Source organism: Macaca nemestrina, chromosome 13 (genome assembly GCF_043159975.1).
Source record: "Macaca nemestrina isolate mMacNem1 chromosome 13, mMacNem.hap1, whole genome shotgun sequence".
NCBI lineage: Eukaryota > Metazoa > Chordata > Mammalia > Primates > Cercopithecidae > Macaca > Macaca nemestrina.
The window spans coordinates 60,287,419-60,299,278 of record NC_092137.1 but is presented as its reverse complement, the minus strand read 5'-3'; the positions used below and the strand labels follow the sequence as shown (position 1 = coordinate 60,299,278).

The 11,860-nt window shown below is 40.5% G+C and overlaps 1 long non-coding RNA gene across 3 annotated transcripts in view; it reads left to right on the top strand.

Moving 5' to 3' along the window:
• Nucleotides 1-11,860, top strand: part of LOC139357858 (uncharacterized) — a 276,436-nt gene that overhangs the window by 24,598 nt on the left and 239,978 nt on the right. For 2 of the 3 annotated variants that reach the window (XR_011611758.1, XR_011611757.1), the window contains exons 1-2: nt 1-16; nt 2,189-2,234. The exon at nt 1-16 is cut by the window's left edge and continues 7,630 nt beyond it. This is a non-coding gene — a long non-coding RNA (uncharacterized lncRNA). The remainder of the gene's footprint in view (nt 17-2,188; nt 2,235-11,860) is intronic. The other variant, XR_011611756.1, reaches the window with a different exon arrangement.

Here is an 11,860-nt window from a genome sequence, read left to right as displayed (position 1 = left end):
GCCTCTGGAGGCAATGGTGGGTGCATTTATCTCCCCTTGTAGGTCAGCTCACAAGTTGATAGAGAATAAATGTGTTTTCTTGATGATGATGAGAACCGTGATGAGACATGGCCCCTGTGCTCGAAGAAATGGGATTGTAAAAACTACCTGAAGTGGCTGAACTTTTAACTGTGCTAATTATCTGTAACTACCCCTGGGAGCTGAGCTTCCCACAGTGAGCTGGCTGGGCCCTCCCAAGTTTAGCTATTCTGCAAGTGGCACCAATGTTAGAGTCTAAACAGACGGTGTGACCTTCAGAGATTAATCAGTTAAAGCGTCCCTTATGAAGCTGTTTTAGATTATTCTTGACAGTAGCTGTTTTTGACAGGAGAAGGTCAGAATCAAAGTCCTTTTTCAACCATTGTAGGACACACGTCTGCATCAAATGTAGCAAACATGCAGAAATCATTGAGGAAAGGGGCAGGCGTTGTTTTTAACTCCCCATTTTCATGCTTTCCTTTAAAGCAGAGACGCTTGGAACATGACAAATGGGGAAAAATGTTTTCCACCTGTATGCCCAAGCCTATCTGTGGAGACACATAATACCCCTTTGCACAGAGTCTCTAACATATTTGAACATTTCCCCCTTTGATGTTGAACCATGGGTCTTAAGTGCGCTCCCCACAGTCCACTTTTGCTCTGTGAGTCAAATTGAAGTTCTTGAAATGGGGCCGATGGCTTTGCTGGAGTGTGAATGTGCTCTCATTCTATAAGAAAGAGGAACCCAATCAGGGCATTGTGTTTCAGTTTCTTTTATGAAATAAGTCACTTTCTGGCAATTGCTGTTTGCTTTTAAACCTGGAAGAGTCAATTTGGGGTCTAAGGGGCTGGAGTGGAAGCCCCCAACTGCTGGCAATTGCTTCTTGCTCCGTGTGAGTTTGAAGCTATTGTCCAGGCAAGAGAATGCAGGGTAAGTCGCGCTGGATGCAGGGGATTCCGTATTTCAAACACACGTCATATCATTTTTTAAAATTCAGTTGGATGGACCTAAATGCATAATAGACTTAAAAACACAAATGAGACTCAATCTCTTTATTGGGAATCATTCAAGAATTGATTTATTTTCAAGGAAATAATACATTAGTAGCATTTTCCCACTGATGTATGCACTTTTCTAGACTCCGCTCTGTTTGTGAATAGAGAATGATGGTCTGCACCGTCAAGCTTTGCTTTTGGAAAACAACTAAAAAAATCCCACTGCCTTGGAAACATTGCGAGGAAACAATGGTGGCACTTCCTGCTTTTTAAAAAAATGTGAACATGATTTTGACTTTAATATTGGAGGCCAGAAATCTTGAAGTAAAATCAGACTTCTAATTCTTTCCCTGATTGTGACTGCAGACAGCAGGGCCAGAAGCCCAAAGAGAAGCTTGTGTGCCCAGATCGGGGCTAAGTGCTGGTGTTGGTGCCTTGTAAGATGCTACTCCCTGCAGTCAAGGCCTGTTCTAGCTTCAGGGACATAAAGCAAGTCAACAAGACAGTGTGCCACACCGCAGAGTTATCACCTCTGTTCCTCACATGTAGAGAATTCCTACATTTAGAGAAACTGGTCATGAGGCCCAATTAAATTAGCCATTTGAGGTCTTCGTTTATTTTCCTGTCTTTTCGATACACTGAGTGACCTCCAGTGCCTGGCCCTGTGTTAGACATTGAGGAAGACACCCACGAGTATAAAGTACTATCTTTGCATTCAAAGAGGTTGTCTCATTAGAAAACCATACGTGTAAAAGTTTAATAGCAATACAAGGTGGCCTACGAGGTAGACCCGAAATGTTCTAAGGATATGTAAAGAGAGACCTATTATGAGATCAGGAAGACTGTCAGTTTTAGTTGCCTATTAATCAGATTAGGTTCTTAAAGTAGTTCTGAAAGTTCTCTTTAAAGTCATCCAGTTGATGAAAAACAAAACAAAATAAAATGAAAAATCCCCCCAAAACCCCACAATCTTTAGCTAGGTTAGCAGGTTAGAAAGTAGTGCTAAAGAGCCTGTGAGAATAAATTGTAATAAAATACCAGCAACAATACCAGGTGCCATTCATTAAGCTCTTATTCTGTGCTACATATTGTGTGCTAAGTGATTTCCATGTATTTATTCAACTTAATCCTCATTACAATCTTACAAGATAGGTACTTTTATTTCATTTTACAGATGAGGACATTGAGATCCAGAATGAATTAATTAACTTGTCTAAACGGTAAGTGGCAGAGGTGGAATTCACACAAGATTTGTGAATTCCAGAGTCATGATCTAATGACCACAGAATGCTGCCTGGGTTCCATCTCGTGTGGACCAGATAGTTGTATCTGGGAGGGAAACTGGACTCTGTAACTCCTGCGGCGGCTTAGCTGTGCGGGTTTGGAATCACACAAGATAAGAGTATAGAGCTGTTGATACAAATGCATCTTCCACCCTAGGACAAGACCACCAACTTACCTCTTCTGGATGGTGGGTTTGAAGAAAGGGCTGAGTGATAATTAAGTGACCATCGTATATGCTATACCAGGAGAAATCAAATACCAAGGCGTATTTGAATGAGAATGAAAATCTAAGGCCAGAATGTTTATCAAAGAAGCTGCAGCTTGTTTGGGGAAACAGGGATGAGAGTGTTTTTACACAAAGTTACTAAGAGGCCATGGGGATTTGGGGCTCAGCAGTCACCACCGCTTCTACCAACTTTCTGGGAAAATAATTGCTAATCAGTGAGCTGCCAGCCAATTGTTTAATTTCCCCTTAGGCTAATTGGACTCTGATCATAAACACCTCAAACCAGTGCTCTCTGACAAGGATGCCTGGAGCTCAGCTCTGGGATGAGGCGGTGACTCCTCCCAGCCTGTGACAGTTTCGAAGGTCTGGGTGAAGAAGGCTAGGAGGAGGCATCTGTTACTTTCTTCAATCGCTGCCTCTACGGTTTTTCAGGGGAGTGGGGAGGCTTCCAGGGGCCTCAAAGAGAGTTTCTGTCATCTTCAGCTCCTGTGCCACCAAACCAACTTCTTGACAAAATATGCTTCTTGGTTTTCAGCAAGCATCTAGTATGGAAATAAATGTTGATCCAATAAAACGATGAAGACGCTCTGATCGAGGGCTTAATCTGTTCCTAGAACTGGGTGGCCCACTACAAATAACAGAATAATGATAAGCTGTGTGACCTTGGGCAAATTACTTAGCCTCTCTGATTCTCTGTTTTCTCCTCTGAAGAATAGAGATAATAATATTACCTGTCTGTCAGGGCTGTTGATAGGATTAAATAAGACAATTCATGTAATGAATTTAGTATCATTAGCTCTGGGAAGGCCCTCTGAAAAGAAGATCCTTTTAGTTTTTGAATGAGAAGATCACTGAGACTAGGAAGCTCTAATCCCATGGGCAATCCTTGGTTCTTTCCCGAAGTTTGTTTTCAGGAGTGGGCACATGGTTCGCATGAAGACAACACATGGTTTTGTTAGGAAAATGACCTAATTTTCTTCAAGAAGCTTTTAATATTTTTAGGTAATTGTGATGCTCATAGACATGGGTCTTTGGCTTCTGTTTCTTGATTCCGAGTCTAAACATCTGCCCAGTGTCCTGTTAGAGGTCAGCTCAGTCCTCAGCTTATTTGTTCAGCTCCACTACAAGGGTCTGCAATTACAATGTCACTGGATGCCCCTGCCGTCTATACCTCTCCAAGACCCACAGACACTCCAGCTACACCCTGGGCACTTATCCTGGGCTAAGAGAGTGAGCAGTTTCCAGAAAACTGAGATGGTAGGTCAGGTTGAGACTCCTTTCTCTTGGATTCATTACAGGCTCTGGTGAGAAAACAGGCAGTTAATATGCAGAGTTCCTGTGCTTAAAACACTGAGAGTATATATATATATATTTTTTTTTTCTCTGCACTTTAAAAATACATATAACTGTAACACTCTTCTTTGCTCATAATGAACAAAATGTCCAAAGTAGTGCTTAAAATACATTTTGAACAAACAGAAGCTGCATCTGGAAACATGGTTAGTGGGAAGTACAACTGTTTGGAGGGGTTTATTTATTTTTTTTCTTTTCCTAAGCAAATGCTCTGAAAAGTTCATTTTATATCAGAACAGCTTTTTTCTCGAACCTGTTTTAAAGTTAATTATCAAAAGCTTGCATCTTCTATCTCTTGCCTATGGATCCCTGCTGGGTTTGTTGTTTAGCTTTCCTTGGGAAAGAGTCACTCTATAGAAGATCATCTACATGATGTCACAGTCCAGGGACTCTAACCGTCCTAGCTAATCAGCTTAGAACATCAGTACCTCCTTAATGTGGGATTTGGGACCTTCTGGATGCAGGGCGAGAAGCTGAACTAGTCTGCAAGCACATCACTTTATTTCTTTTGCTTTAAGCAAGAATAATTTGCCTTTTTTCTCTCATCTTTCTCCCTTGTTGATTTGCCCCTGAAAACTGTGCAGCAAAAGCAACCTCCAGGGTGGACACTAAATCTTCTGATGCAGGCAGAGCAGTGATAACATCTGAACTGAGGGTGCTTTTCCAGGGCATGCTTGACAGATGTAGCAGGGCCTTTTAGGATTTAGTGCTGGAGCATATCTATTACCCGCGCTGCAGCACAGCTTGGCAGGAGCTGTGTGGTAATCTCCCATGAATTCTGTCTGACTTATCAGAGCGGCTGAGTAGGTTGCTGCAGGATGCAGAGGCTCTGCAGCCAGTTGGGAAAAGGCAGACCTTCTCTGGGAACTCTTTGAACTCTCTTCTGTGGGGCACGTTTCTGAGGTGGTGTTCTCCCTGCTCTGGAACCTGTCATCCCCTGGCCCCCTTTGCTTTTGGATATATCATGTCAAATTTGCTTTCACCTTACTGGCTTCTGAGTGTACAGTTTCAAGAGACCGAATTTAATTTCTAATAGGGCCAAAGCGATTGCTTTAATGGAGGGGCAGACTGCCTGGGTCTTTGACAGGGGGAAGCAAATAGGATGTGTGATTGGAGGTTTTCTTTCCCTTCCTCCCTTCTCTCCTTCCCTCCCTTCCTTCCCTCCTTTCCTTCCCTCCCTCCCTCTTGTCTTTATCTTTGTTTCTCTTTCCTTTTTTCTTTCTTTCTCCCTCCTTCCCTATCTCCTCCCTCCTCTCCTCCTCCACCCCTCCCTGCTGTGTCCCACCATCTTCTTATCTTTCTGCCTCCCTACCCTTTTCTTCCTCCCTTCCCCTTCTCTCCTCATCCCTGGCTCTGACAGAGGCCTAACTTCCGTACAGGTGCAGTCCCAAAGTCTGTTTCTACCCAGTTCCTGCCCCAGGAGCCTCAATTGGTTCTACCCGAATGTGCTATTAGGCAACCCAGTCTTCCTCTGCTGTAACAATTACCTTGGCATTTTATAAAAATTGATCACAAACACCAAATTGTTTAGATCACAGATTAAAGTTTAATTTTGGAGTTTTGCTGTAGGGTTAGAATTAGCTTCAGAGTGCGTATTGCATAGGAGGTGCTGTAATTTGTTTTAAGGATAAGGCCTTCGGGCAGCTGTGCATAAAATGAGCATGATTCCTTATTCCCACGGTTGATTTTTGAATGGGAGTGCAATTAGAATTTTTTCACCCAGAAGCACATACAGTCAGAGCAAAGATAATACCTTGAATGCATATCAGCTTAGGAGACCTCTCCTGGAAATTTATTTATTGTTCACCAAGTCCTAATGCAAAGAGATCCATGTTTTCCATAACAACAATAAGCTCACCCTTTAATTTCAAGTCTGGTGTGTTTGTAGAGACTCTTGCAGTGTCCATGTTTTTATTAAGTGAGACTACAATGGTGAATTTTAATATTGCTCATAGAAATGTGGAACCAGTCACTTTTCTTCACAGAATGGAACCTGTTAGAAACAAAAACCTGGGAAAACAACAGCCTCTCTGTATCTGCAGTTACTGTAGAGATTTTCCTGCCATGCCAGGGAACCCCACTTCCAAATGGTGTCGAACAGTTACCTCTCATGTAGAGCAGTATTAAGATAATACTTTTCTGATTAATGATGTTGATCACATTTGTTCCCCACTGGAGAAATGTTGGACTCAATGTCCACATAATACTTTTAAAATCTGTCAAGTATATATGATCTTTCCTTGGTCATTTGGATGCTATGATGACTGAAAATGGGAATCTGGTCTCACTGACTCGGTGTGAAGGGGTGACAACTCCATTGGGGTCTGCATTAGAAGTCGGTATAACCTTGCTGAAGAAAATTCTAGCAGAGGCATATATTTATCTATCTATCATCTATTTACTTATCTATGTATCTTTTTTTTGTTTTGTTTTGTTTTTGTTTTTTTGTTTTTAGAAACAGGTCTTGCTCTGTTTCTCAGACTGAGGTGCAATGGTGTGATCATAGCTTACTGCAACCTCAAACTCATGGGTTCTATCAATCCTGTCATCTCAGCCTCCTAAGTACCTGGGACCACAGGCACACACCACCACATCAGGATGATTAAAAAAAAAAAATCTGTAGAGACAGAATCTCACTGTGTTGCCCAGGATTGTCTTGAACTCCTGGTCTCAAGTGATCCTCTTGCCTTGGCCTCCCCAAAATGTTGGGACTACAGAAGTGAACCATCATGCCCGGGCTTTATTTCTTTTAAACGTCAGAGTCTCAAGAGTCTGTATTCTTTGAGGAGGTTTTTTTTTTTCCCGGAAATCAAGACATTAAAATGCCTATATTAATTAGCGTTTCCTAAGTTGAAAGGCTGAATAATTTTTTTGAAGACACCCATTTCATTGAGATATAATGTTTGAGTAAATGTGTAACATCCCTTCTCCATGTTTTTGTTGCCTTAAAATCTTATAGATGATTTGGTTTCTGAAGCAAATTTGAGACTATCAATTGAACAGTCATCTTCCCTCCTGTTGGATTCCCCTACCCCCTACCCCAGCAAATAATCAAGCTGAGTTTCGTTTTCTATGAGACAGTATACTGAAGACAAGTTTTGGTTATGAAATTATGATACATTTGCATTATGATATTTATGTCAGTAGGGACAAAAGGCACTTTATTTATAGCCATGCCTGGATAATATTAATCCACAACAAGCTTCCTTTATGGAGCATGAATACATTCAAGGTAAATTGTAACTAATGACATTTTTGGCTATCATATGTGAAGGGGTGATTTTGGTAATTCAGTTAAACAGGCTGCCTGTGTGTTAAATGACCCAGGCTGGTTGTTGACCAACTAACTTAGTGCGAGCATTCCAGGGGCGCAGTAGAAAAGGTCGTTGGAGAACACCTATTAGTGAGAACATGCGGTATTTGGTTTTCTGTTCTTGTGATAGTTTACTGAGAATGATGGTTTCCAGCTGCGTCCATGTCCCTACAAAGGACACAGCTGCGTCCATATCCCTACAAAGGACACGAGTTCTCACTCATAGGTGGGAATTGAACAATGAGATCACTTGGACACAGGAAGGGGAACATCACACACCGGGTCCTATTGTGGGGACGGGATGGGGGGAGGGATAGCATTAGGAGATATACCTAATGTAAATGACGAGTTAATGGGTGCAGCACACTAACACGTCTCATGTATACATATGTGACAAACCTGCAAGTTGTGCACATGTACCCTAGAACTTAAAGTATAATAAATAAATAAATAAATAAATAAAAAAGAAAAGGTCCTTGGAGTCGGCACAGCCTTCCAGCCAGGGAACATGTGCCTGGCCAGCTCTCCTGCAGGCTGCTGAACAGATGCATGACCATTTTCTAATTTAGATCCCTGCTCTCCCTCTGGTGCTGAAATTGATGGGAAGGTGGGATTCCATCAGTTGAAGAACCATTTTATTTATTTGCTCATTCTCAAAAAGCTAATCCTTCAAGGTCTTACTCCTGGATACAGCCATTCCTAATAATTCTAATTCATTCTACCTATACCCTTTCCAATTTATGCTTGAATTTAGAAAATATCAAGCTTTGTAGCATATGATTATTTAAAATTTTTCTCTTTTTTGATGCATATGTACCACTGGCACTTTTCTTTTTTGCAAACTTGAGGCTATAATTCTTTGTAAATTGATGTTTTTCGCTGAATAAGTTGGATATCTTTCCATTACAATAAATACACTTCTACAGTGTCATTCTAATTGGCTACACAGTATTCTAGTGTTTGGCTACAATAAACATTATTTGCTCAATCTCTTCAATGTTGACTATTTGGTAAAGTTTGATTTTTGTCTTTGATCCATAGTTGCTATATTACACAAAATTTCACTGTCATTTGTCACATAAAATTTCACTGTCATTAAGTTTTTGTCTACTTCCTTGTTTATTTTTATAGTATAAATCCCTAGAAGTAGAATAAAAGAATTAAGAAGTATTCATACATTTTAAGGCTTTTGAATAATTTTCTCAACTCACCCAATAGAATGATTCTACCAATTTATACTACTACCAGTTGAATGTGTGATAATGCATCCGTCTTGGCACTTTCCACATTGTCATTTAAAAACAATTAGTACTAATTTGGTAGGTGAAAATTGGTTTGTTGTTTTGGTTTGTATCTTCTTGATTTCTCTTAGTGTTTCCTTAGAATCTGTATTTGGTGTCATTCTCCAGTTGCTCTGATTTGCATGATACTGTGCTTTCTTTAACTCCTGGGAGCAGGGACTATGTTTTCCACTTTTTGAAACAAATCATAGTACTAAGACGCGGTAGGTACACTATGAATCCTTGTTCAATTAAATTAATTTAAAATAAAAAGAAAAGATTGAAGAGTCATATCTCTTTTGTAGGAATGACAGTTCAGAAATTGGGGAAAAATTTAGAAGGATTAAAAGTGAGTGAATTTCTAATAGAAATTGGAAAATTTTAAGAAATCAAAGAAAATCAAGTTTGAGAGGATGTGGGTCAATACAGTATCTTATGTATTACTAGTGGTGCACACACTTTGGGAAATAATTTGGCACTATCTCATAAGGTGAACATCTGCCTGCCCTATGGCCTAGCAAGCACACTCTAGAAAAACTCTGGCATGTTTTTATGAATTTGTTTTACTGTCCTTCTCATAATTGTAAAAATAGGAAAACTACTTGAATGTCAAGTAGTTGGTAAATACATTCTGGTATATAATGGAATGGAATATAAGTTATAATATGGATAAATTTTGCAAAACTAATACTGAATAAAAACAGCCCCAGAACACAACACATATCGTTTTTGTAGTTCTCAAGAGCAAGAACAACAAACTTAAGCTTACATACATTTGTGGTAAAACAAACTTTTGAAAAGCAGTAAAAACTTTTAAAAAGCAGTGGAAATAAGACTGTGATTATGTCTGGAGAAGAAGGTGACAAAGAAAAGAAAGATACATGCAGGAGTGTGCAAGCTAATCATAATGTTCTAATGTTTGAATTGGGTGGGGGCTCACACCTATTCATTATATTGTGCTTTATCACTTACAGATGTGTTATTTGCAAATTCAGTTGCCACAGATAATGTATTTAAAAGATAAAGAAAAGAACCAATGAAAGCCAAAGTGAATGCTAGTAGCAAGGGAACAGTTTCTTAAGTCTTGTAAAGTAAAAACTTTGTCTTTTTGCTTTGCTGTAATTTCTTAGTTGTTACGGTTGCTTATTTTCTAAATCACCACTCCTAAAACTCTCTTCTGAGGTCATTACTGAAAGTGCTTATTAATGGACAAATGTCCAAGGTGGCTTCCTAGCGTGCCTACCACCCCTATGTCCCCTAATGATTTCTCCTCTGACAACCATCACCCGGTGGATAGGGGGTAATGGGCTAGAATGATTCGGTTGGTCACTGATGCCTTTCTGGCCAGACTGACACTGTTTTCAGTCACCATGCAGGCTGAATGGGTGACTTTTGGAAGTCACAGCAAGAAATTTATTTTCTTGTCAACAAAAAAAAAACTTTTATATTACACGTTACTTTCCTACCACCCTCAATTCCCATTCCAAATTCAGGGTATAATTGAATAATTCAAATATTTTTGCCACAAGAGAGAGCAAGGAAGCTTGAGTGTATCAGGAGGGGCTTTTCAAAGAGCAAAACTCATCTGTCGTGAAGTGATTTTTCTATTCATGTGTCTGAAATGGTTAATATCTTTTTGGATAATCATCTATTTTTTTCTTTGTGTATTGGGCTAGAACAACTGGAGACGCTTTTGTCCCTCAGAGGACATCTGGCAGTGTCTGGAGACATTTTTGGTTGTTGGGGCTGCTTCTGGGGAGTGGGTAGAGGTCAGGGGTGCTGCCAAACATCCTGCAATGTGCAGGGCTGCCCTCACAACAATATCAAAGTATCAGTAGTACTGAGGTTGAGAAACCCTGGCTAAGAGTATGTTTCCTTTTACATTTGGGGACAAAGTTCTTTGGCCACCTGAGAAATGTACGTGCTCTCTCTTGAATGTCGACCTATTCAGTAGAGTGTTGAGGTATCAGGGAAGGCAGAGAAGAGTCATGCTTGTCTCTATGCCACACTGGCATGGATTTGTAGTCGCTTTTGACAGCTTTTTGTCATTTACTGTCTCACGTAGTGGTTACTCAGCTAACTTCTCTTCTCCAATTGAGTGTAGATAACTTGAAGGCAGGGCCCGAGTCTTATTTCCATAGAAACTCTGACATAAAGTTGGGAACTTTGTCTACAGAGGGCTAGTTATAAGGAGCTCGTAATATTTGAGGTTTGAGAGGGCTAAATAGGAGAAGGGGCGAGGGATATTAGCTATTTCTCCCAAGCCCTCAATGATTGTGGATTTATAGAATGTTGTTGTATAAGGGCCATTTTGTTGAATTCCCTTGCTCTTAGGGGAAAGAATTTGAGACTCAGAGGGGTTGTTGAGTATTTTACCCACATTTGCATAGCAAGTCACTGGCAGATCTGAAATGAGGACTCCATCCTGGTGCTTCCTCTTCTTCACGTAGCTGCTCAGCAAGTTGTCTTCTGATAGACCTGCCTGAGGCACTGAAATAAAGGGCCCATGATCTTCAGGACTAAGGTATGTAATTCTGTGCCTGTCTATGTAGGTTGGTCCACATGGGCATGAGCATGCCCTGAATGTCAACAACAAGCCCTGGATATTTAAGCATAGATGTTCCCTGACTTGTTCCTGACCCCCAATAGGGGAGCTTAGGGCCCTCTTTGCTCAGTACCACTAGTTCCTGTAGTTCCTTGACCACAGCACTTACCATACTTTATGGGGTTGTAAATTTAACATCCATCTTCTATGCTAGTTTTGTGGGGGCAGAAACTATATTTGTTTCGTTCAATGATGAACACATATAAGATACTCGTCAATGGTTTTCCATGAGAAAATAAATAAATAACTATTAAGTCAGGGATGGCCATTTCAGGCTGGGTTTTGGGGAAGGTGTTGTTTGGGTGGCGGGGGTTCCTTGCTGGTGGTTTAGCGCTTAGCAAAGAGGCTGGAGAGTTGTGTTGAAGACAGATTTTGCCTATGTGGCAATGTGTTGGGAGCTTAACAACTCCAGGGTAAGCAGGACTGGGGGTGTGCGGCTGGTGGGGCAAACACTACCTTAGATGTGCCTTCGTGAGACCTGGGATCCCTGATGGCAGACAGCCTAACTGGAGAAGTAGCCCCACCCACAGTGTAAATTTTTTTTTTTTTTTTCCTATGGAAGGCATTGATATCCTTTTTCTTTTCTTTTCTTTTTTTTTGAGACCATACTATCTAAGCAATCTGCTCACGGCTTGTTATATGGAAGATGAGATAGCTCATTATCCTGAAAATTCTTCAATAGCTGCTCATAATAAGGTCAGTTAAGAACAGAGTGTCCACTATCATTCAAAATCTTCCTATTCTCATTGAAGTTTAAGCCAACATTATTTCACACACTATTTTTC